Consider the following 26,653-nt stretch of genomic DNA (forward strand, 5'->3'; position numbering starts at 1 on the left):
ATATTTAAATTAGTGCTGTCAAACGATTAAAATATTTAATCGCGATTAATCGCATTAATGTCATAGTTAACTCACAATTAATCACAATTAATCGCACATTTTTATTTATTCTAAATGTCCCTTGATTTCTTTTTGTCCCATTATTTTTTCTTATTTTAATGCTCTTATCAACATAGAAAAGTGGATCGGCTTGCTTTGTTCAAATGTTTGTTTTATTGAAAACAACATTGGCATACTTTAGTGTTCGATTTCACACCAACATTCTCACTTGGAGCAAATAATCTCACACAATGTAACACTGCCCATCAATAAAAGGGTGAAACAAATACTTTGTTGCACAAACAGCCCCTTCAACAGCCCTTTCTAAGGGATCAAAACAGGGTGATACAAAATAAAATTACAAAGTGCACATGCAAGGTAAACTAGGACTCCGCCTATAGTGCAGTTAAACCAGGGGTCGCCAACTAGTGAACTCCGGTCCAAATCCGGACCGCGAGATGCGTCCATCCGGACCGCGAAGCCTTTTGACATAATGAAACAGTTAACGTTGCAATGCTCAGTTACTACGTTCAGACCCAGACGCGCGGTCAAGCATGCAGTGAAGAAGAGACTGATGGTGCGCTCACACCGGACGCGAATGACGCGACATGCACACCGCTTAATCCGCGCCGCAGAATGTCTATTTGCGTCTTTGCATTGACTTAAATCACTCGCGCAAAACGCTTCATTCGCGTCTGGTGTGTAGGCTACGCACCATCAGAGCAGAAAGCAGCGCTCAAGACAAGCACTTTTAGTTGAAGACCCCTGAGTTAAACCATGGCTTAATACGTTTCTCATTTCGGCGTCTCACGCTTGCCATCCACGTCTACTCTTTTAATGGCCCAAACGAGTGCGGGCAGCCGCAGGCGCAGCGTGCCTGATGTTTTGTTTCCGGTCTAGCTACATCCGGAGTGGTGTTGTAGTTTTTCTAACGTTACTAGTTGTTGCAACAGCATGTGAAAAAACTACAAAGTTTGTTAGACCAAAAAGAACGTTAATCTCGCGATAAAAAAATTGACGCCGTTAAAATAGGTTTGCGTTAACGCCGTTAATAACGCGTTTAACTGACAGCACTAATTTAAATATACATGCAGTGAAGATAATGTAGGAGTTGCCTGGACCACATTTGTGTGGCTATTAATGCTTAATATATATGTTTAATGAAAATGAAAAGAGGCAGAGTGGTGTTTTATGACATATTTCTCCTGGAGTGCCTTGAACGCGCGTCAATTTCCCTTCAAACGCTCGATTTCTACGCGCGTCCAATTCGCTCTCCAAATCTCCGCGTTCGTGTGGACAGGGCCTAAGCCCTGTCTGTGAAACCAGGTCAATATTGACTGTTTTGCTCTATTTTGCCAAGGAAAATAGTTCCAAACAGTAGAGCCATTGTGCGTCTCAGAGCAACAGTTTCAGTTTTGTTACTGAATGAACCGCGTTTTTGAACGACAATGACCTACTCATAAAGACAGTAGACACTTGCTTTGTCCCTGAATGAATCAGCTGTTTTGAATTAATCATTCAACTAAATGATTCAATGAGTCACTCGTTAAGACAACGATTTACCGCCACCTGCTGGTGGTTTTAGTATCATTTATTTTTAGCTTAGGGGCTGAGAAAGTGAATACTGTTTTTGTTTTCTGTCATGACTGTAACAATAGTTCTGGCTAACCTCTTAAAGCACACCCCCTTTTTGAGCTCACAACAGGAAAGTGACATGCTTGAACTCAGATGGTTGTCTTTCCTGAACTCTTCAGAGTACACTCTAAAAAAATTGTGCTATATGGCACTAAAAGTGGTTCTTTGGCTCGTAATCATAGGAGAACCTCTTTAAAGGGAGGGTGAAACACTCATTTTCAGTCAATCTTGTGTCAAGCTTGAGTATCTATAGAGTAGTATTGCATCTTTCATATCTCAGAAAAGTCTTTAGTTTTATTATATTTATAAAAGAAAGATACGCTGTACCGAGTCTTTCCGGAAAAAGCTGAGCGGCCGGGGGCGTATAGTGTGGGCGGAGCTAAAGAATGACGAGCGTGCGCAGCTATTGCATTGATCTATAAATGTTTACATTGAAAAACAATGGAATCGAGAGCTAACAACACAAAGACATTAGAAGCAGTTTTACTCACTGCCTGCTACCAACACACGACCGTGAACCTTAATCGCTGGAACCGCTCCTTCTTTCAGCATTAGGCGAGCTACAAATCCGGAGTTGAACTGTACCTTGTTTATAAACCATCGTCGCCGAAATTCAGGGAACAAACAAACACTTGCACAACTCCGTTGCTGCTCCGGAAAAACACGATTGTCTTGCCATGACAACCAAAAACACACTTCTTTGGTGACATTGTTGATTTCGTGAAGTCCTGTGACTACAGCGCAGCTAAAGCGTTTTCGAAAAAAACTTTCCGAAACGTATGAGAAACCGGAAGGATTATTTTTGGCACAGATTTACTCCATCAAATGTCCAACTTTTTTTTTTAAACTTTGTCCATGTTTAGGATGAGAATCCAAGTCTTTAACAGTTCTTCAATGGTTCTTCAGCGGTTCTTTGGGATGACTGAGCACCGCTATCTATATAGCACCGCTACCATATACAGAACCTGTTAAGATATGGAACTATATAGCACTAAAAATGGTTCCCCTATGATTATGAGCTAAGAACCACGTTTAGTGCCATATAGCACCCTTTTTTAAGAGTGTATGAGCATAGATGTGGTATCATTTGAAAGAAGACAAATTAACCCTCTACTGCATAGCGTTGCTCTCAGGCAACGGAAAGTGTTTTTAAGTTTAATTTCCAGTACATGTTTCTTTAAATAATTGCAACCAATCAAAATGGTCAAATGATTGCTATAGAATGGTCCAATAAGGTGTGGGAGTCACTATCAAGCATCATTTGAAGGCGGGGCTTCCTTTTCTGACATGTGGTCACATGAGCACATGGTGTGAGAAGAAGGTAAGATTATTTGCTTCAGTAATCTTATTTACAATGACATGAACTGTAAATAAAAAATATATGTATGTGCATGAAGGTGTAGAGAAGTTGTTTGTCAAGTTTTATTAACTTTTTTTTAATTTAGCATGTTTAGAAATTCAGTTTTTCTTCTTGTTGCCTCAGGGCAACGTTATGCGATAAGGGGTACTTTTTATGGAGGTCTTTGCTGACAATGTGTTTGGATGTTATCACACATCATTAAATGTTATTTGTGCACAATATGATAAAATAATAATAATAACTTCATAGCCACGCCCTAGCAACCAGTTACAGCACCCTAGCAACCATATATCAACATTAAAGAGCCATATCTCAGTACCAGAGCATTGTAGAAATACAGAGTTGGGCTCTTTTGACTCAGACTGGCCAATAGTCTTTCAATATCACCCCATTAACTGTATAGCCACACCCTAGCAACCATTTAGAGCACCCTAGCAACCGTATTGCAACATAAAGAAGCCATATCTCAGCCCCAGAACATCGTACAGTCATGAGGGTGGGCTCTTTTGACTCAGACTGGCCAATAGTCTTTAAATATCACCCCAAGAACTGTATAGACACATCGTAGCAACCATGTACAGTACCCTAGCAACAGTACAAACACATTAATAAGCCATATCTCAGCCCCAGAACATCCTACAGACATGTTGCTTGGCTTTTTGGCATCCCAGTAGCATCCGAGAGGATTTTTTTTGCCACGGCAAGCACCACTCACATTTTCTTCAGGAAATGTACATTCTAGAGTGAGAAAGTAAACTGTTCAAACAGGTTCTACAGTGTTTGAAAAAAGAAAACTACCTCTGTTTGATGGATTGACAAATAAGGTTTAGTCAGATTAAATACTTTTTACTTGCTAAGACATATTTGAAGTGTTTTTAAAAGGAAAATTACCACTGTTTGATGTGTGTAAATGGACCAAATGCTACAATTAAATATTTGAAACCCATTATTAATTGAAAAGAATGCCAGTTCCCTCTTGATTTTCCTAATAAACATTGAGACAATATTACATTTTTCTCTGTGATTTACGACCTATACTGCATAGCGTTGCCCTGAGGCAACAAAATAAAATCTGCTAAGGGGGTGGGTTTTAAAAAAAAAAAACATTTTGTTTGTTAATCTGTTATCTTAAATCTTCAAGAAAATAAGATTAAATTTTTTTTTATGCAAAAACATAATTCATGCATTAGAGGGTTAAGCTTTATTTTTCAAGTTTCAGAAGTTTTAGACATGCTGAAGTATATTTAAATGGAAATGTTTTTCAGAAATATGATGTACAAGGGCTGCCCCCTAATAGTCGACTAAACGTTAGTTGATGAGAAGAGGCTTAGGCCACATCCACACGAAGTCAGAGCTTTCCCTATCCAATTTTTTCCCCCCTCACTCAAGAAATATCTGCGTACACACAAAACCACTGAAACCGACTCAAAACGATGTAGTAACATGCCAGACCAGTATGTGGCGCTGTAATTCTGCCACAGAAATACACTAAAAACGGAGAAGAAGCGTTGTGGCTAGAAGGGTACAGTAGCGGTCGGAAGGCAAAAACTCACAATAAAATAACAACAAATAAATTTGCTACTATCCAGATTGTGTTTTATTAACTCCTAGCCTACACCTACCCCAACCCTAAACCTACCCTTACAATAATGCAAATACAGTAATTAAATGACACAATATTGATGTGCGCGCCCAGTGGCCATAGCTGTATCCCTTGGATTGGCTGTACACACGAAAACGCAAGGGTGTCGGTTTCAAATTTATCCACTCTGGGACCCGGTTTCCAAAAATACTGGTTTCAGGCTCCTAAAACGTCGGATCCTACGATACAACATTTGTATGTATGCAGCTAAACGTGTCTCTGTGTGGATGTGGCCTGAGTCAACCAACATTTTATTAGTCTATTTGTCACAGAAAGAAAATAAAAATCCACAGGAAGTGGTGAAATCACGCAGTCCGTTAGGGACAGATCGCTAACATTCACTTTTTGTGCTTTGTAATGTTGCAGATTGTTTACATGAACAAACAGCTATATTACACAGTAAAGGAAAGGTAAAATCAAAACTGCAGGTGTCCTTTAATAGGTTGTAGACCACTATTGAATTTTCAGATTTGAGTCTTTTGTGCAGAAATGTTCAATGTTTCAATCAGCTACCACGTTACGCAACAGCACAAACTAATGAACGGATTATAGACTATAACTGCGCTGAAGAAAAAAAAAAACTGGAGTAGAAACAATTTTCACTCAGAAATTGCTAGTCAATTTTTCACAGAAAATTACAAAGAAATGGCCAGTAACACATTGAAGTAAACATGACATTTTGAAGTAGAAAGGCTAACAAAAACAAGACAATTTTCTTGTAAAGCATATAATCGTATAATCTTGTCTTTTTATTTATCTTTTAATTAAATATTAAATTTAAATATCCTAACTTGGTCCATAACAATTTTAACATGCAGTTCTCATGTTTCATAAAGTAAAGCGTGTTGCAATACATTTATGATATTTAATTTGAATAAATCTGAAAGGTAATAAACAACTATTTAATTCATGATAAATAATGCAAAACACATCAAAATTCTGGATAATAATACAGCGTTTAGATGACCAACCAAACAATGCAATAGCTTGTGTTAAATTCCTGTCCTGGTAGAACTGCATTGAAACACTATCGCTCTGGTATCTTTAGCAGTCATGCACACACACACACACACACACACACACACACACACACACACACACACACACACACACACACACACACACACACACACACACACACACACACACACACACACACACACACACACACACACACACACACACACACACACACACACACACACACACACACACACACACACACACACACACACACACACACACACACACACACACACACACACACACACACACACACACACACACACACAGGTGATTAATTGCATTTTATACCTTCAGCAAATATATATAGATCCTCCCGGCAGCAGGAGCAGGTGATTTTATCATCCAATAATCAGTGTATTGATCCAGTGTTCAGACCAGCTGACAGTCCTTTTCATTTGAGCCAGAGAGAGTGTGTAACAACACTTTCCCCTCAATAGTTTAGCCTAGCACACAGCCAGCTTACAGTAAATTTGCTACCTTGTTTTTTCAAATTTTCAATTTAATAAATATTTTAATATGAACAACACAACATACCAGACATTGTAAATAACATTTTTAGAATTGAGGGACATTGAATTGCTGTATAAATATGTGTGCTTTGTTGCTAATAAGCGGAATTGCTTAAAAAAAGCTAGTGTGCAGTCACAGATACCATGGTACTTTGACACACACACACACACACACACACACACACACACACACACACACACACACACACACACACACACACACACACACACACACACACACACACACACACACACACACACACACACACACACACACACACACACACACACATAAAGTATACCACTGAATGATTAATTCATGTATTAATGTCTAACCAAACGTGGTACTTTTTTGCCAATGATAACCACAGTACTTGGTTTTATAATTAGTGGTGTCTTCAATCTCATAAAATGTTGATATTTCTTTTACACAACAGTTCAACTAAAACGTTTGTAAGGAAAACCCCCGTGTCTTGAATTACTTCCTTACGCCACAGATTCTGGATTCTAGCATGTGTAAAAGATGCGACCGAGCTTCCATTACAAATTTCAAAACATCATGTCACAGCTGGAGACGACGGCTTGGGCCAGATGTGGTTGGAGTAACAAGAAAGCAGCATGACTGTGTGATATTGCATTTTTATAACAGTTACATGAAGTTAAAGGGTGGTTGATTATGATTTGACTGTTTTAACTTTAGTTAGTGTGTAATGTCGCTGTTTGAGCATAAACAACATCCGCAAAGTTACGACGCTCAACGTTCAAAGCAGAGGGAGATCTTTTCTTTAACAGAAAACGATGCTGTGCCTTCTATATTGGATCCGACAGGAACAGCGCAACTCACTAATATGAGTAAAAAGGTTTTTACTGTATCACTATTGCTTTGTTATGTGTACATGTCTAACCAAAATCACCAGTGACCAGTGATTTCTGATATGTAATGATTCATGTAGAGTCAGATGTTCTTTGTCTATGTGTCAGTAAATCAAACCAGTGACTAAACATTCAACTTCACATTGTGTCTCTTAGTAGGATGAAAATAATCTGTTATTTAAACTGTGATTAAATTATATAGAAAGTAATCAAAGAACGCAATCGCTGGAGCTGTCAATCAAACAGCGAGTTCTGGATTTGTGTCAAAACTCCCGTAATGATCAACAAATCTCTTATTTACATCATGTTTGCATTGTTAGTTGAAAGTGTTAGTGTACAGAAATCGAGTTGCAATGACGAGATCACAGCTTTCATGCTCAACATGTGTGTGATCGGCTACAGCAGGGGTGTCCAATCCTGATCCAGAGTTTAGCTCCAACCCCAATTAAACACACCTGAACCAGCTAATCAAGGTCTTATTAGGCATACTAGAAACTTCCAGACAGGTGTGTTGAGGCAAGTTGGAGCTAAACTCTTCAGGATAGTGGCCCTCCAGGACCGACTTTGGACACCCCTGGGCTACAGTGATCATCACTGCAACCTTTCATGCCACCATCTAAATATAATGCCATAGATCTTAATTGAATGCCATAGATCTTAATATAATGCAACACTTTTCATGATTAGTTAACCATGAGAGCTGTAATAGTAAAAACATGTAAAACATTTTTTAGAGAATTCCCGATATAATACTAGCTATTTCATATGCAAAGATATTAGCCAATCACAGCAGTGGGCGTTTACACTGAGTCTCACAGCAGCCAATCACAACAGTGGGCGTTTACACTGAGTCTCACAGCAGCCAATCACAACAGTGGGCGTTAACACTGAAGTCTAACAGCAGCCAATCACAGCAGTGGGCATTTAGACTATCTATCTATCTATCTATCTATCTATCTATCTATCTATCTATCTATCTATCTATCTATCTATCTATCTATCTATCTATCTATCTATCTATCTATCTATCTATCTATCTATCTATCTATCTATCTATCTATCTATCTGTCTGTCTGTCTGTCTGTCTGTCTTTCTGGTCTGTCTGTCTGTGTCTGTCCGTCTGGTCTGTCTGTCTGTGTCTGTCTGTCTGTCTGTCTGTCTGTCTGTCTGTCTGTTTCTGTCTGGTCTGTCTGTGTCTGTCCATCTGGTCTGTCTGTCTGTCTGTCTGTGTCTGTCTGTCTGTTTCTGTCTGTGTCTGTCCGTCTGGTCTGTCTGTCTGTCTGTCTGTCTGTCTCTGTCTGTCTGTCTGTCTGTCTGTCTGTCTGGTCTGTCTGTCTGTCTGTCTGTCTGGTCTGTCTGTCTGGTCTGTCCGTCTGGTCTGTCTGTCTGTGTCTGTCAGTCTGGTCTGTCTGTCTGGTCTGTCGGTCTGGTCTATCTGTCTGGTCTGTCTGTCTGGTCTGTCTGTCTGTGTCTGTCCATCTGTCTGTCTGTCTGTCTGTCTGTCTGTCTGTCTGTCTGGTCTGTCTGTCTGTGTCTGTCCGTCTGATCTGTCCGTCTGGTCCGTCTGTGTCTGTCTGTCTGTCTGGTCTGGTCTGTCTGTCTGTGTCTGTCCGTCTGATCTGTCTGTCTGTGTCTGTCCATCTAGTCTGTCTGTCTGTGTCTGTCCGTCTGTGTCTGTTTGTCTGGTCTGTCTGTCTGTCCGTCTGGTCTGTCTGTCTGTCTGTCTGGTATGTCTGTCCGTCTGGTCTGTCTGTCTGTGTCTGTCTGTCTGTCTGTCTATCTAAGCCTTTCAAGAGTATGTCACCGCCAATTCCACCATGTCTATCTTTGCTCTAATCTTTACTACCACAGAAACAGACATGTTTTAGCCAGACTCCTCACATGGAAGGCAGCACAGTTTAGGTCCAGTGTCCATCTGTCAGCCGTCCAGCTGATTGGCAGGTTCCATCTCCCTAAGAATGTGAGTTTATTGGGTTGACCCTTCCAACAGGCCACTATTTCATTTGGGAGACCATGACCGGCAACTCATTCCAGGGCTGACATAACGCATGGCACCCCCAGCTCTCCAGGGATGACTCCTCCGCACCGTGATCAATAGTGCTTGTGACCAAACATTGCAAAAGCACATTAAAATGCCACTCATCCTGTCTGACGGCCTTCCAAATAAATCAGGTGGCGTTCCCCGCAGGCGTTGCGTGAGCGGTCAGACAGACAGCAAGAGGGGAAGGTGGAGACGGAGAGCACTAGTGGTGCGATGGGTTATACCCCGTCTGTCTTATCGCATTCATGTCAGTCACACACGGATTTCAAAGATGCATTGAACAGACTGAGAACTAAACTGACATAGTTATCATGAATGTTGCAGTATGATATTCATGATTTCTAACAAATGCGGTCAATGTGGGATGAAATGTCAGTTTTCTTATTACACGGCTGTCAGGAATACTGCAGGCTGGTCAATCCTGTCGGTGTGTGGTCAGATATATGTATGACCAGCTGGTTATTATTTAAAAATAAACCTTTCTATGTTGCATGGTCAACCTAATAACCCTGTTGCGGTTTATTTTGCAATAATAACTGTAGGTTCTTCCTTACACAGTGGTGAGATAGAGAGGGTAGATGACATTCAGAAGTTTGGTGCAAAATTTAAATAAAGTCTTTAAAAAAAGAGTCATCTGAAAGGCGTACACCCACATGAGATGAGACTGTACTCATAATAGCTTTCTATAACAAGTGTTTTAATGTAATTATGTATGGTGAGGGTCACCCCTCTCAGTGTATTTCGGCATGTCGTGATCAAGCCTGCCACACTCACAGTTAAAAAAAAACTGTTAAAAGTCGACGCACCTCAATCGCCCTAAGGTGGCCGGTCCCAGTATAGGTCATAAACTCCGCCCCTCTGTGTATTATAATGAACGCGAGAGAAACTAAACAATCAAATTACACTTCATATAATTTTTGTCATTTTAGGCAGTTTTTATCACTCTGATGTAATTTCAAGTGTTCGTTTTGTAAATAAGTTTAGTTTTAGTTATTTGATGCTACAAAAACGGGGGGTGCGACGTCATGATTGACAGCAGAGATTGACGACTTCTCTGAGTGATTAGTGTGGACAATGCCTAAAACTGCCCCTGGTCTTGGCCACTCTCATGCCTGGTTACAGAGTTTATTTATCAATGATATACACTCACCTAAAGGATTATTAGGAACACCTGTTCAATTTCTCATTAATGCAATTATCAAATCAACCAATCACATGGCAGTTGCTTCAATGCATTTAGGGGTGTGGTCCTGGTCAAGACAATCTCCTGAACTCCAAACTGAATGTCAGAATGGGAAAGAAAGGAGATTTAAGCAATTTTGAGCATGGCATGGTTGTTGGTGCCAGACGGGCCGGTCTGAGTATTTCACAATCTGCTCAGTTACTGGGATTTTCACGCACAACCATTTCTAGGGTTTACAAAGAATGGTGTGAAAAAGGAAAAACATCCAGTATGCGGCAGTACTGTGGGCGAAAATGCCTTGTTGATGCTAGAGGTCAGAGGAGAATGGGCCGACTGATTCAAACTGATAGAAGAGCACCTTTGACTGAAATAACCACTCGTTACAACCGAGGTATGCAGCAAAGCATTTGTGAAGCCACAACTCGCACAACCTTGAGGCGGATGGGCTACAACAGCAGAAGACCCCACCGGGTACCACTCATCTCCACTAAAAATAGGAAAAATAGGCTACAATTTGCACAAGCTCACCAAAATTGGACAGTTGAAGACTGGAAAAATGTTGCCTGGTCTGATGAGTCTCGATTTCTGTTGAGACATTCAGATGGTAGAGTCAGAATTTGGCGTAAACAGAATGAGAACATGGATCCATCATGCCTTGTTACCACTGTGCAGGCTGGTGGTGGTGGTGTAATGGTGTGGGGGATGTTTTCTTGGCACACTTTAGGCCACTTAGTGCCAATTGGGCATCGTTTAAATGCCACGGCCTACCTGAGCATTGTTTCTGACCATGTCCATCCCTTTATGACCACCATGTCCCCATCCTCTGATGGCTACTTCCAGCAGGATAATGCACCATGTCACTAAGCTTGAATCATTTCAAATTGGTTTCTTGAACATTACAATGAGTTCACTGTACTAAAATGGCCCCCACAGTCACCAGATCTCAACCCAATAGAGCATCTTTGGGATGTGGTGGAACGGGAGCTTCGTGCCCTGGATGTGCATCCCACAAATCTCCATCAACTGCAAGATGCTATCCTATCAATATGGGCCAACATTTCTAAAGAATGCTTTCAACACCTTGTTGAATCAATGCCATGTAGAATTAAGGCAGTTCTGAAGGCGAAAGGGGGTCAAACACAGTATTAGTATGATGTTCCTAATAATTCTTTAGGTGAGTGTATATATATATATATATATTAGGGGTGTAACGGTACACGTATTCGTATTGAACCGTTTCGGTACAAGGCTCTCGGTTCGGTGCACGCGTGTACCGAACGGTTATGAATGCAATCTTTAACAGTTAACAGTCGGCTTGTTTAAAGCGCGGAACACACTTCAATCCTAGTTCCCACACGAACATATTGAGTATTCAGCCCATTTTATCACGAAATTCAAACGATAAATGCATTTTAATGCTCTTTAATGTTAGTTGACTGATAGACGCGTATCAGTTCAACTTCAAGCGGCAGCGCGCACCGCGCGAGTGAACGCGTCGCGATCAGGAAGAGAATAAATATAAATTAATATCTTGTTGAGGATACATTACAACTTACTGAAACGTATCATATGTTGTGTAATCACTCCATCGGTGATTCAACCGTGGAAAGACAATAAAACAGCTGGTAAACAATGTCGTGTAGAATCATGTTTACCTCAGAAGTCAGTGTCCACAGCTGTTAGCTCACTAACGTTAGAGAGATTAACTCTTTCACTGAATACATGCACTATATTAGCCTATATATTCATTATATTAGCCTATATATATTCATTATATACTACTTAGCCTATTAGTGATGTCTTGTTTATTTAATGTATGTTTAAATAAACCTGTCATTAAAATTACAGCCACTAGTTCAGCTCATAGGACTTGATGTTAATATCCCTTGTAATCAGCACTTCCTAGTTTTTAAGTGGGGAGAGGGGTAAGAACGTCATCAGGGTCTTCAGGTGGGCACCCTCCTTCACCGGTGTTTCGTTGATAGGCCCACGACACCTCCAGAGGGCTCAACGGCAACACCTGGCGTCCCAGGTGAGCCCCCTTCGGCTTTTACCCCTCCTTGTTGTTCTTTGCAGCCCAGTTAGGATCCTTCCTCTTTATCCATATCCACCTGCTGCTTCGCTCTGCTGCCTCCGACATTGATCTGATGGCTTTCCTGAAGGCCTGTCCCCGAACTCCCACTCCATTCAGGAGCCTGGCTATGGATGTGGCCACAAATCCTCTGCAACCAACCTCTACCGGAAGTACCTGTGTACACCAGCCTAGTTGTTTTGCCTCCAAAGCTATCTCAGTGTACTTCAGCTTTTTCCGTTCATACGCTTCTCCTATTGCAGCCTCCCATGGTACAGTTAGTTCCACGATGAACAGGGACTTCTGTGAAGATGACCACAGAACAAGATCCGGCCTGAGATTGGTGTTTAAAATCTCAGGTGGAAACTTGAGTTGCTGATCTAAGTCCACTTGCATTTTCCAGTCCCGTGCGGCATCTAAGAGGGTGCTTTCCGATCTTGCGGTTGGTTTTGCTGGGCACTGCCCTGCTGTCACGAAGGGGATAGTGGATGAGTGACCGGATGTTGGGTGAGGGAGGGCATTGATGAAGGATCGCCTTCCTTCCAGAATGACTGCCAGTTGGCGAAGGACCTGGTTATGCCTCCAGGTGTAACGGCCTTGGGACAGACTGGTTTTGCAGCCGGTGAGGATGTGTCTGAGCGTTGCTGGGGTTTGGCAGAGAGGGCATGCTGGATCATCTCCAAACCACTGGTTAAGGTTCTTAGGTGTAGGAAGAACATCGTAGGTAGCCCTGATGAGGAAGCTTATTTGGCTTCCTTCCATCTCCCACATATCTCTCCAAGTGAGCTTACGGTGCTCCAGGTTTTCCCAGGTAGTCCACTGGCCCTGCTTGGCTTGTGCCACTGCCTTTGTGCTTCTCTCTGCTTCCTGTTGATGCCGGACCTCAGCAACTACTAGCTTTCTCCTCTCTGCAGATGTTGCCTTGTGCCATGTAGGTCGACTAGTCCCAAGTCCAAGCCCGCCTCTTCCTTGCTGCACTTGTCCCACTATGTCTCCATGTCTGAGAGTGAATTGTGCTTGCTCTACTGCCTCAGCTGGGGTCCACTTCCTCCCAGTTGCCAGTCTGGGAGGAGCTGTTCGTATGACTGCATCTTGAGACTCTGCCAGGGTCATGCTCAGCCTCACTTTGGTGCACTTGTATTCTTCGGTGAGGCTAGAGATAGGCAATTCCAGTGCCCCGTTTCCGTACAACCCGATGTTACTGAGGCAGCGCGGGAGTCCCAGCCACTTCTTGATGTATGCACTGACTGTCCTCTCCAGCTTCTCAACTTTGGAAATAGGGAACTCGTACACCGTTAGAGGCCACATTAGGCGGGGGAGCAACCCAAACTGCAGACACCACAGTTTCAACTTTCCCGGAAGTGAAGTCTTATCAATACTGACAAGGCCTTTGATGGTTTCTTCCCTCAATTGGTCACACTGCTCTGCGTCTTTGAGACTTGCATTGTACCATCGTCCTAGGCTCTTGACAGGCTGCTCTGATACCAATGGAATTGGTGTTTCATTGATATTGAACCTCTGGTCGGTAAGCTTTCCTTTGATGATGGATATGCTTCTGGATTTACTGGGTTTCAACTTCATTGAATGATAATCCATTGAATCACTAAATGATATTTCAACAAAAAATTGGAGAAAAAATTATAATAATTCGATTTAGAAGTTACTGCAAAAACTGCCTTATGTGAAGCTTATGAGTGTTGATTATTATATCTAAAAATAAATAGCAACTGAATTTAGGCTAAAAGTTTGGGCTCTGTTGTTAATCTTTAATAGCAATATGTAAGTAAGGGCTCCCTATATAGTTTACAGCATTATCTTTAAGAAACTTTTAGTTATAACTGAATTAATTTAAGGACAGACACAATTTTTTTTCATTAAACCACTGTTGAATAAAAATTAATAAAAAGCAATTTTGTAAAACTGCTGTACCGAATCCGTACCGAACCGTGACTTCAAAACCGAGGTACGTACCGAACCGTCAGTTTTGTGTACCGTTACACCCCTAATATTTATATATTATAATATATATTATAATTTCTTAACAATAGCTACCATTAAGAGTCCACTGATTCATTTAATTTTCAAGGAAAAGCTCCAAATGAAGACCACAAGATGTATAATGTAAAGAGACATCAAGTACTGTATCAGAAGAACTAACCATGAACATCATAAATTCATATGCTATAATTATCTGCAGGCGGCTCCAGCTTTAGCTTGTCGTTGGCATTATATGCGTATCTCTGCGTGTTTGATGAGAATGGAGACAGGACATTAGAATGAAAGATCTGTGATATGTGTGCATGCTCTGCTGGTGTAAAAGCATCTCTCGCTGTGCCACTACACTGAGATCTATATGCGCGAGCGGCAAGAGTGCCGTCACCATGGTGATCTCCGGCTCAAATCCAAGTGGGATTTGCCACCTTGGCAGGCAGACAACGAGGAAGCCAGCAGGAGTGACTGGAGGATGGAGAGAGGCTGAGAGGTATAAGCACAACATTAGATCTAACAACATTCTGCTTCAAAATGACTCAAACGGAAAAGCCAAACGGAAGAGATTGAGTGTTCTCATTTGATCATACATACCTGTGCTTCTCTACCATTAAAAATAAGCTTGCAGGGAATGGTTAAGGTCAATGAAGGTCAAAAATGTGCTTTCAGCAACCAACCTGGACAAATGCATCTGACAGATGTTTATTTGGGCATCAGCTCTGTGGTGTAATGCATCAGTGTGTTTGTGGCATCAAAAGCAATGTAAACACACGTGTCTCTATACTGTCTGGTGCCCATGCAATGCAATATGAGCATCATGTGATAACAACCAAACAATTTCCATCACCACGAACAAAACCACTAGAAAAATGGGCTATGGCCAATAGATACACAGAGGCAGGGCTGTGAGCATGTAAGGCCCTGTTTACACCTGGTATTGAGATACATTTTGGTCGATTGGATCACAAGTAGACGAGGGAGACAGTATTTACACATGAGGTGTGCTCCATTCGACCGTAAGTGCACTGCAAAGTGGACTTCATAAGGTATTCCGCCATCTTACGTGAGATTCGAACATGTTCAGTTCGAAGGGTACTGCAAACGGCATATAGGGAATAAGGAAATATCGATAGGCCTACATCACATTTCATTTCAGCGAAAATCACCCAACTGTCTTTGCGCGTCGGATCCAAGCGGCACCTCCCGCAGTTTCTCTTGAAGCCAATATGGAAGTGATTTAAACTGCAATTCCTCGACTTGCCACTAGAGACAGACTCCAGAAGGAGCAGAATCTCATTGAGCTCATGTTAAAATGCCCAATTTTACAGCAGAAGAACACATGTTTACAGGCTGGTACAAATTGTGGTTTTGGTCTATACGGCTAATTTTGCCCTTCATGACGACTGTGAGGGGGGTGAATTTTTTTATAACTCATTCGTTTACATTATATAAAGCCTTAAAGTTCTGCATAATTAAGGGCGTGAGCACTTTGAGTGACAGGTGGATAGCCATTTATCTGCTGTCTGTTAGCATCACGTCACCTCAGCTCCGCCCACGTCCCGCCTCTTTGCCCATTTTCTGTTATCAGGGAGTGACGAGAGATGACGCGCTGCCAAGATCGCAACAGCCAGCTCGACCCTACTTTACGCTTCAAAACTGCTCTTCAGAATCCTATGGGTGACGTCACGGACACTACTTCCATATTTTTTTACAGTCTATGGTCGGATCACCAGTCTGAACTAATGATGGAGCAGAGCCGTTGGAAGAGTTTTTAAACAGCTCTGCAATGGAGGAATTTACGTATGCATTTGAATATTCATAGTTATTATTATACAAACTGGAGTATTTATGAATGGTTATGGCAATGACTGTTACATTTGCATATATTGTATGAATTTGTCAACAAATTAAAAGTGCTGAGAAGCAGCTGAGGAGCTGTCATTTTTTATTTTACTTTAATTAATGTTTACTATAGCTATGCGTGCTATGAAGCCGCTACAATTATTAATAGTATTATTAAGAACACTGTGGCGAGGTTGGCGAGCGAGAGACGTGGCAGGAGCGAGCGAGACCTCTCATGAGGGAGCCCGGAGGCATATAGGGACGAGCGACACCAGTGAAGGACGAGAGAGGACCAGGCCTGGACTTTAAAGTAAATTGCGATATTTGTTTGTGTTGTATCATAATCTGCGCCACCCCGTCGTTGCCTTTCTTTGATGACGTTGCAGGGCATTCCAATTGAGCAATATAATATTCAGCAAAGTCCACTTCTCCTGATATACCGTGCTCAGGGAGTAGGGAGCAGTGAACACTGCGCAGGGACCCTTTCGAATGGAACGCACCTAGGGTGTTTTAATCCGTCGCATTTGTCCACTTTAAACCACTTCTGTCCTGATTTCTTCGAGGGGAGGGTCTATGGGTGGGTAAATGTAAATAAGCTCACGCAATTTACATTTGAATGCGTCTGGAGACGATGGAAAAACATAAGGAGAGTATCATTTTTTGTTTCTGCTCTGACAGATGCAAGACCCGCCGAACGCTGTGAGCGTTTACACTTCGAAAGCAATCCAGTCCAATGTGTTTTCCACTACCTCTGGACGTGGTCGAAATTACTTCTAAGAACTTTAATTGTTAACTAATTCATTTTTAACCATATGAACCAAGTCTGAGCAATGATAATATCATGTGTAAAAGTATGCATCAAATTTGATTCCAGTACATTACTGTCACTGAAAATAAACGTAACCTAGACAGGTGTAGGTGCCTCAGGGGCACGGTGGTAATAAATCACCATTTAGTGTTTAATCACCACCATCTGGATTTAAACTTATAAACTTTAACTAACCAGACAGATGTTTAATCACCAAGCCACACAACTCATCTAACTCAGTATAGGAAATCACATTTACTGCTTCAGCAATAACGGTATCGACACGTGGTAGCTTTCAAAAAGAGCTACTTGTACCTGTTTTAACACATAAAGATGAGTTTTGTTGGTATAAATGAATGTATTAAGGTGGATTCAGTGATGTAAAATAATATTTTTGGACAAAACCTAATTTAGATGTTACCATCTTTTAAATTTAGTAACTTGGTTGTAGCCTATTACTTATTGTTAATTGAAAATGTAAATTAATTTTTGAATTGTACACGTATAGTAGCCTATATAATATATTATTTATATATCTCAAAAACCCCAATTTGGGAAACTGTTGTCTAATCCCTGAAGAATACTTGCATGGCCAAAAAATGCTTAGACCTAAATAATTTGAAATGCATAAAACAGTTACAGTTCAACAAGACAGGAAGGTAAGGGTTTAAATACACAATAACCAGGTTTATATATTTATCATCAATTAATCCAATTTGCTTTAATATCATACATTTTAAACTGAATATATCTTGTTCCACAGCTAGTCAAATTTTACCTGTTCAAACTTTTTAACTGAATGCATTTAATTGTTTTCACAAAGAACAGATTTATGATTTTAAGCAATTTGAATAAATGCATTTTGAAAATATGATATAATGCGATAGAAAAGGGACTTCTAAAATCATTAAAGAAAAATAACATTAACTTTAAAAAAAAAAATTTAAATGAAAAACTACATATAAAAAGACAAAATCTACTAAAAATGACCAAAACACAAAACAAAATTACTAAAACTTTAACAAAAATTGAAATGGACAATATAAAAATAAAAACTATAATGATAAAATAACACCAATTTGAATAAATGCATTTTGATGATTATTTAAACAAAATCAAATAGATGCAAATAGTTAATAATAAAATATGCCATCATTTTTCTTTACTATACATTTTTTCTCTTACTAAATGTAGTTTGTTAAAAATGGAAGGGAATTGTATATACAATTTGAATACGAAAATCTGGCACATGTAAAAAATGCAGTGATTTTGGAACAGAGCTATAATGAGTAAAAACGCAGGAAACCCTCCGCTTAAACACTTCCTCTACACCAGACGTACAATAAATGGATAGATTTTCAAAATGAACCCAACATAGGTACATGGCCTTTCTTTTGAGAGTATGGAATACTTCGGCATCATGTGGACCCCATTACAGGTACCTGACAATAGCACTTGATTAGACGCCGCACACTGCCTATTGTTGGTAGACCTCCCTATGCAATTTGGTTTCCTCCATGCAGTCATTCAATCACATTAAGCCTCCATTAAATATGGAAATGTGGTTTGCAGTGGTGGGCTGCGATAGAGCGGGAGGGGCTGTGCGGTGATTAATGTACCTCACCACGGTGTGCACACAGTGCTGCTTGACTAGCTCTGCTGATAGAGTGGTATGACTGAGGGGTTGTGCTGAGCATGAGCCAGCTTGTCAGTCCAACTTTCTCCCAGCGTTTATTCGGAAATCCCATCTCTCTCTTTCACTCTTATTCTGCCTTTCTCCCACAGCTAGAGAGGCCCAGCACCCGGCTATCATGTCGGTTTGTCCACCTGAAATCCCGCCCTGCCAGCATGCCAAAGCTTTTAGCGAGCGCTATCCGTCAAGGTATGAATAATACAACCCACAGACTGCCCGCGGAATCCAAATGAGGTGTACATCAGGACGAAAGAGCTCTACTTACACACTTGCGCCAAGAAAAGGCAATTATTGGAGCCGGCTGCAGCTATGGAAATGAGAAGGACCAGTATTCATGCTCTCTAGGAAAAAAAGAACAAATAGCAACACACCAGCTGGGTACATAAAGACATAAATAACAAAAAGCAACACCTAAATAACAGCTCGAAAAGAAGGACCTGAAATTACTACTAAGAAAAATGATTAGCAACAATTGTTAGAAAGGGGCATGTAAAACCATAAAAAAATACTTAAATAAAATATAAAACAAAAGAAAAAATAATATTTAAAATGTATTAAAAACTACCATATCTAATAAAAATGACCAAATACAAAACTTACTAAAACTTACAGAAACACAATACAGAAATAAAAACTAAAACAATACAGAAATAAAAACTAATTCAAACTATTAATAAAAACTACAATGATACAATAACACTGCTTTAAATGAGCGAAGAGCTCATGTGTCATTGTAGACGATATAATGCAGTTCTGATGTCTACCTTTTAAGGTACAAGTGGCCGTCACTGGGGTGGTACCCTTACGGGCATACAAGTCAGGGGTAGGCAAGTTCAGACATTTTCAATAAAACATCAACATCTAAACCTCTGTTCATTCTTAATAAGAGCTTCTATAGATGTCTTTCAGGGTTGGAGCCAAACTCTGCAGGACAGTGGCTCTCCTGGACCAAACTTGCCTACCCCTGCTCTAAGTAGAGGAAAACAATGGTATAATTGTACCTTAAGGACCAATTGTGTACCTTTAAAGGTACAGTTACGTTTTGTTCCCTAAGGAACAAAATGACCTCCACTGTACCTTTTTTTCTGAGAGTGTAGTCAAAAAACGGGGTACACAGGGGAAAAAAACACAGGGAATGTTAAAGCAGCAAATTTGTCAGAGACACACATATATTGGTTGCACTAATTTGGTCACACTTTATATTAGGTGTCCTTAACTACTTTGTACTTGCATCAAAAAATAAGTACAATGTACTTATTGCGTTCATATTTTATTGCAAAACACTTTTGCTGCTATTGAGGTGGATATGGGTGTGGTTAGGGACTGGTTTGGTGGTATGGGTAGGTTTAAGGGTGGGTAAAGAGTTAAGGGACGGGTCAACAGTGTCATTATTGATGCCATTATAGAAATTAATTACAGCCGTAATAACATGCAGATATTTAAAAATAATAATGTAAGTGCATAGTAGTTAAAGGCACCTAATATAAAGTAGGACCTTTTATTTTACTGCATGTGCACCCATAATGTACTTACAAAGTACTGAGTAATATAAGGTACTACATGGACTTAACATGGGTTAAGGTTAGGTTTAGGGTTAGGTAGTTATTACCCTATGCCCAACCACCAGCTGGAGTGCCCATGATCTTCACTAGAGAGCACTCCTCCCGACTCCCTTGCTCTCCCTTCGTGAACGTCACTTCCCATAACTCATTGCCTGGACTCATTATTGATTGATCGCTTCCCTGTGTGTCATTTTCTGGTTAAACTCTGCCTATATAAGTCCTGTGTTTTCACTCACTCATTGCGAAGGCTTGTATGTTGTAACACAGTATTTCTGAGTGTTATCCTGGATTCCTTGTTTTTTTTATTCTCTGTCTGTTTTCTGGATTACCCTTTTATGTGTTCCCCTTCGAGGGAACTAGAACTGCGTCATCGTGACAACACTTTGGGGAACGCCCCTAGCGCAAAGCGTCTGAAGAATGAATGGAATCAGCCCAATCCTTATTGGTGTTGCGTCATGACGTAGTATGTGACGGCATACCCGGAAGATACAAAAGGACGTCTGAACACAACAGAGATAGCTTTCTGCTCTTCCGCGTTAGCGCTCTGTGTTTGTCAGTCTTATTTGGTGTTGTTTGTTTACCAACGTTGTTTTCACAAGCATTTTCTTACGGCTCGCGAACTACGTGCCTGTTGAGGCAGCACGGTTGATCAATCATGGGGCTCGCAGATGGGTCTGTCAAGGAGAGTGCTGAGGCATCTTCTCCTTCCCTGTTTGACAGTTCCATTGTTCTCCTTCCCCGTGTGGAAGCCCGCGCTGCGACTTCTTCCCCCGTGGTGGAGGACCCCGATGTGTGAGCTGTCTGATTCTGAGGAATTATACGGGCTCCGTATCGCGGCTCGCCATTCCTAAATGCAAGATTCAATCTTGCGTTGCCGAGGCGGCGCGTAGGTTTTGGGTCTGCAATTAAAGTGATACAATCTGACTTTGAGGAGTTAGATATTCAGCCTATCATTCAGACCATGTTTCACCATATTTGTGGCTGCATTTAATTCTGAGGAATTTAACTAAAATATTATCTGACATTGAGGAGTTAGATGTATTTTTTACTCAGCCTATCATTCAGACCAGGTTGCACGGGTTGGCTGATTATGATGGCATTTAATTCTGAGGAATTGAGTGTCATGTTATCTGACTTTGATAAGTTAGATACTTTTAATCAGTCTGTCACCCAAGCGTGCTTGAATTCGTCTAAGATGGGAGCAATCATGCATGGGCAGTTCCTGAGGGGCTGCTTCCATGCATGGTGAGGCTGCTCCTCCTTGGAGCCCTGCGGAAGTTGATGTCGTTCTCGCCGCCTTGTGGCCTGTGGGACACATCAGTTTCAGGCAATTGCTAATCGCAGTGTCCGCCCTAGTTTTGCGGCCCTGTCGAGCTGCTCCCTTAGATGAGGCCCCTGCTGGCCAGCCCCCTCTCCCGGGTAGGAGCGATCGAGGTCGCCACACCTGGGCAGCTTTTGGGAATTGATGCTGTGTTCCTGCCGTCTAGTACGCTTCGGGCCACATCGTTTCTCCGCGCACGCGCGCTGCACCAGTCGCCAGTTACAGGCCGCAGTTCAGTTCCCCTCCCCCGAAGTTCAATGGGGTGGTCTGGACTGTGGTCGGCCCAGAGCAGGTACGGGTTATGGAACAGGAGGTACACTCCCTGTTGGTTAAGGAGGCTTTTGAACATATTCCTCCGCCAGATAGGGAGTCCGGGTTCTACAGCCGGTACTTCATAGTTCCTAAGAAGGATGGCCAGTTGCGTCCAACTTTAGATCGGAGGTACTTGGATCGTTCTCTGAGGAGATTCAGATTCAAGATGCTTAAGCATTTCCTTGTCGTGATTCAGATCCAGTCTGAGGACTGGCCTGTCACGGTGGATCTAAAGGGGGCGCATACTTCCATGTATCCATCCTTCTGTGTCACTGGGAATTCCTGGGGTTCGCTTTCGGGGGCGAAGCGTATCATTATCGGGTTGCCTCCATACGGCCTGGCTTTTTTCCCTCGCGAGTAGCAGCCGTTCTGCATTGAGATGTCGTCCTTGGCTGCTCTCAGTGCCTTGGGTTGAGACTCTTCACGCAGTAGCGTGTTGATGCCTTCTCAGAGAACCGTGTTCCTGGGAGCCGTATGGGATTCTCTACGTTGTGGGCACAATTGTCCCCCGCGCATATAGAGTCCATATGGGTGATGGTCTCCAAAATGGAGCTAGGGCGCAGCATCACTGTGTAGCAGTTTAGGACTGCTGGGACTTATGGCAGCTGCGTCCAACAGAATATCTCTTGGCCTGCTGCGCATGAGACCCCTGCAGTGGTGCTTGGGAACCAAGGGGCTTTCCTTGAGGGGAAATCCATTCTGTATGACAAGGATAACGCGCAGTGGCCTTCGTTCCCTCGTCGTATGGAAAAAACCTTGGTTTCTGCCCCAGGGGCTGGTGCTGGGAGCATCATGTTGCCGGAAGACCGTTTCAACAGATGCCTCCCTCACCGGTTGGGGCGCGGCCATGGAAGGCCGCTTTGCAGAGGTCTGTGGGAGACCCGACATTCCTCCTGGCACATCAATTGCCTGGAATTGCTGGTGGTCTACAAAGCTTTGAGGAGCTTTCTCCCGGACCTCCGCGGCCACCACATCCTGATACGATCCGTCAGCCTTCTCTTAGTAGCACCTCGGTGGCCGACTCGAGTATGGTTCTCCGATATCATCGACCTGCTGGACGGTCCTCCGTGGCAGGTCCCTCTGAGGAGGGGTCTGCTATCTCAGGCCATGAGCACAATATTCTACCCCCGGCCAGAGATGTGGAATCTCTGGGTCTGGCTCCTGAGGGGGCCCAGTACCTAGAAGAGGGCCTGTCGGCAGGTGTCGTTAAGAGACCTTACTCAGCTACAGAGCTCCCTCCATCAGGAGGTTTTACAGCCTGAAGTGGAATGTATTTTCCACTTGGTGTAGAGAGCGGGAGGTGAACTCAGTTAACTGCCCGGTGGCTTCAGTGCTGGAGTTCCTTCAAGACCGCTTCTCCGCCGGTCTTTCCCCATCCACACTTAAGGTGTATGTGTCTGCCATTGGGGCTTTCCACGCACCTATAGGTGATGGGCCGTTGGGAAGGCACCATCTGGTTGTACGATTCCTCCGTGGGGCTCGGAGGATGAGGCCTGCGGATCGTTCCTGAGTCCCAACCTGGGACCTGGCGGTGGTGCTCGAAGGGTTAGCCGAGGCCCCCTTTGAGCCGCTGGAGTCGGCTAAGGCGAGAATCCTGACCTTCAAGGTGGCCTTTCTCCTTGCCATCACTTCTCTGAGGAGAGTGGAGGACCTTCAGGCTTTGGCTATCACGCCAACTTGCCTGGAGTTTGCCCCTGGCGGAGTTAAGGCCATCTTGCTCTGGGCTATATGCCCAAGGTGCCATCTAATGTGGCACGGTCAGTGGTTCTTCAGGCCTTCCATCCTCCACCACACGTGACGGCGGAAGAGGGCAGACTTCACCTCCTCTGCCCCGTGCAGGCATTGAGGATTTATTTGGAGAAGTCTGCCCAGTGGAGAAGATCAGACCAGTTGTTGGTGTGTTTTGGTTCACCCGCTTGGCTGCCTGCTTCAAAACAGACAATCAGTAACTGGATTGTCCAGGCTATAGCCACGGCTTATCAGGTGCGCAATTTGCCTTCACCGTTAGCTGTGAGGGCTCATTCCACCAGGAGCATGGCCTCCTCGGTGGTCCTCCATTCTGGAGCCTCTATGCAAGAGATCTGCGAGGCGGCTGGGTGGGCCACCCCGCACGCCTTCATAAGATATTATAGTCTGCATCTTCCTGGGACGCCTGGCACTAGAGTGCTCAGCCCCAAAGTGTCGTCACGATGACGTAATTCGAGTTCCCTCGAAGGGGAACGTCTCGGGTTATGACTATAACCCTTGTTCCCCGAGAAGGGAACGAGACACTGCGTCTCGTGTCCACTCCAATCAGACAGAGCGCTCGCTTCATCGCAGAACGCTATCTCTGATGTGTTCAGACGTCCTTTTGTATCTTCCGGGTATGCCGTCACATACTACGTCATGATGCAACACCAATAAGGATTGGGCTGATTCCATTCATTCTTCAGATGCTTTACGCTAGGGGCGTTCCCCAAAGTGTTGTCACGATGACGCAGTGTCTCATTCCCTTCTCGGGGAACAAGGGTTATAATCATAACCCGAGACGTTTTCTACTCGGTTGCTCATTTGGATTGTTTGCTCCTGTGTTTAACCATTTTCTTGGTATATAGATTATGATTCTGGATTGTTAAAGCTGAATTTGGATCTTCAACCAAAGTCTTGGAGCAGTTTGTTACACCCTGATTTTGCAATTGTTATAGTAAAGGTCCTGATATACTCATGGCAATGTTGGTAAAAAGAAGAGGAGCGGTTTACTGTTCGCAGAACATCTCAACGTCACTCACACTGATGAGAGTGACTTTTAGATGAATATGCAAAATGCACACTTTCTTCTCAATAACAAAATAAACACACACCGAAAATGAGAAAACAGCAGTTAAGAAAGCATCTGATCATAGAGATGTGGATATGTTTGCGTGAGCTCTGCAGTTCTGCGCTCAGGCCACTTTACTCACATCTGACCTCAACGGACTGAACAGAACAAATGAACCGGAGAATATTTCCACATTAAAGAAGGAGGCGCATCAGAGCCACACCCACCTATATTACCACCTATAAGCCAATGGTAGTTCGAAGGTGTTTACCAGTGAATTTTTCCAAAAAGTTTGCTTTCGCAAGCTGTTTTGAACTCCCAAAATGAACTAAACCAATTTCGTTTTGGCCTGACATCACTTAAAGTTCACTATATTGCAAAAAGTTATGGGACTCCTGCCTTTACATGCACATGAACTTTAATGACATCCCATTCTTAACCCGTAGGATTTAATATGGAGTTGTCCCACCCTTTGCAGCTGTAACAGCTTCAGCTCTTCTGGGAAGGCTTTCCACAAGGTTTAGGAGTGTGTTTATGGGAATTTTTGACCATTCTTCAAGAAGCGCATTTGTGAGGTCAGGCACTGATGTTGGAGGAGAAGGCCTGGCTCTCAGTCTCCGCTCTAATTCATCCCAAAGGTGTTCTATCGGGTTGAGGTCAGGACTCTGTGCAGGCCAGTCAAGTTCCTCCACACCAAACTCGCTCATCCATGTCTTCATGGTCCTTGCTTTGTGCACTGGTGCGCAGTCATGTTGGAACAGGAAGGGGCCATTCCCAAACTGTTCCCACAAAGTTGGGAGCATGAAATTGTCCAAAATGTCTTGGTATGCGGAACATTAAGAGTTCCTTTCACTGGAACTAAGGGGCCAACCCCTGAAAAATAACCCCACACCATAATCCCCCTTCCACCAAACTTTACCTTTCAACAGCCAAACCCAGACTCGTCCATTGGATTGTCAGATAGGGAAGCGTGATTGGTCACTCCAGAAAACGCATCTCCACTGCTCTAGAGTCCAGTGGCGGCGTACTTTATCCCACTGCATCCGACGCTTTGCATTGCACTGGGTGATGTAAGGCTTGGATGAGCTGCTCGGCCATGGAAACCCATTCCATGAAGCTCTACACACTGTTCTTGAGCTCATCTGAGGGCCACAAAAAGTTTGGAGGTCTGTAGCTATTGTCTCTGAAGAAAGTTGGCGACTTCTGCGCACTGTGACCCTCAGCATGCGCTGACCCCGTTCTGTGATTTTACGTGGCCTACCACTTCATGGCTGAATGGCTGTTGTTCCCAATTGCTTCCACTTTGTTATAATCCCACTAACAGTTAAACATGGAATATTTAGTAGTTAGGATATTTCACGAATCACCTATAACGGTACCATGCTTGAATTCACTGAGCTCCTGAGGGCGACCCATTCTTTCACAAATGTGTGTAGAAACCTCTGCTTGCCTAGTGCTTGATTTTATACACTTTTGGTCATGGAAGTGATTGGAACACCTGAATTCAATGATTTGTAGGGGTGTCCCAATACTTTTGGCAATATAGTGTACATTGGAGCCTTAAGTACATTGTATATATGCATTACAGATCTGTAAAAAGGGCTACCAAAGTACTTTCAAAGTATTTATCTTTGATTACAAAGTACCCTAAAGTGCTTCTTTGCATACTATGGTACTAAAATGGTTCCAAAATGTCCAAAATACATATTATTACCATTTTATCATGTCCACAAATACATTGTGACCAATGACTATAAAGATAACAATAACGATAAACTATATTAGCATCCACACCAACGCATCATAGCGTTCTGCCACTTTAAATGCTTGAGCTCTGCAAAGTTTGATAAATTCTGATTAGCTGTCATTGTTTGATGTGAAAGTTATTCCAACTATATTGGCTGAATCCGAAAGCCGTTGTGTACATCGGCTGTACACTCGTTATTGCGG

This window comes from Gobio gobio (genome assembly GCF_949357685.1).
Source record: "Gobio gobio genome assembly, chromosome: 13".
In the NCBI taxonomy this organism is placed as follows: Eukaryota; Metazoa; Chordata; class Actinopteri; order Cypriniformes; family Gobionidae; genus Gobio; species Gobio gobio.